The following is a 1,350-nucleotide window of genomic DNA, read 5'->3' as shown; positions in this document are numbered from 1 at the left end:
CGGCCATTGTATGTGTCATCTGCTCCTCTCTGCAGATACACTGACTCCATACAGGATTTGGGGACTCGTCGTGTTTTATATGGGAGGAAAGAAGAAGCTTCTGTCCCACCATTATTATCTCTGAGTACAGAGAAGTTGTGTGCGGAGCGTCCGCCACTTACCTGCTGTAGTAAAGTCTTGATGTTGTGACATAAATCTGTCAGATACTCTGACGTCAGTTGATCTTGTCGGTGTTTAGTCAGGCAATCCTTTACTAGCTGCACCACCAGCCGGTGAGTGAAGCAGAGGATGCCATCGGGTGGTAGAAGCGCAATGTTAGGGCGATGGAAGATAAGAACCTCCAATAGCGCTTGTACCTGAAAATCATTCAGATGTAATTCAGCCATAGTGAGAAATTGCAAATGCTCTCCGTCACTATAGAACCAAAAATGGCACCCGGAACCCTGCGCGGCTTCTATTTATAGGGGCTGTGATGTCACAATGGCCGACAATCACCAGTGATGTCACAGTGGCCGACAATCACCAGTGATGTCATCCTGGCCGACAATCACCAGTGATGTCATCACGGAATCTTGTGATAGAATTTTCCAGCATCGGCTCTGCACAGATACTTGCTGCCCGGCAATATTTCGGGTTCGCTCACACTTGTGTACCAATAATCCAGGAGAGTGGGGCGAGGTTTTCTCACTTGTCCTCCGTGTTCTGTCCGTGTAGAATCCGTCCTGTTATTCCGCAGCTATTAATCTTTTACACGACTATTTACAGGCTTCTTTGCTACAGAAATGGAATGTATCTGTAAAAACCGCTTGTCCCTCTGATGCTCCATAAGGCGTGCGACTGTTTCTTGCCAGTGTCCGATTTTGGACTGTAATCACAGAATGCTGCAGTTTTTTTCCTCACACCGAATATACGTTTTGCTGTTTTTACCGGCGTTTTTTATCATTCACTTGAATGGGTGAAATACGCTGCAAAACTGAGAGACTTGACAAAGCGCTGCTTTAAAAAAAAAGCTGAGATTTCAGAAATCCCTGCGGCGTCTCGAGCATACTTTTATGGCACGCCGAAATGTTGGATTAGCACTTGAGCATGCTGAGTTAACACCTCATCAGAGCACGCTCGCTCACCACTAATCCTCCATCATAGGAATGGAAATACTGGATATGTTTATTACCTCACGGGTCTTTTTTCTTCTCCATAGATCATTTAACTCCTTAGTTGCAGAGTTTACTATTAACAACTGTGACAAATATTGAAGAGGTAATCATCAATGTAATCAATCATTAAAAATCATGACATCGTTAACATTAATCTTTTTGTCTTTGGAAAGTTTCATCCTTTACTTAAATTATG

Source organism: Ranitomeya imitator, unplaced genomic scaffold, assembly GCF_032444005.1.
Source record: "Ranitomeya imitator isolate aRanImi1 unplaced genomic scaffold, aRanImi1.pri SCAFFOLD_356, whole genome shotgun sequence".
Taxonomy (NCBI): domain Eukaryota; kingdom Metazoa; phylum Chordata; class Amphibia; order Anura; family Dendrobatidae; genus Ranitomeya; species Ranitomeya imitator.
Note: the sequence above shows the minus strand (reverse complement) of the source record.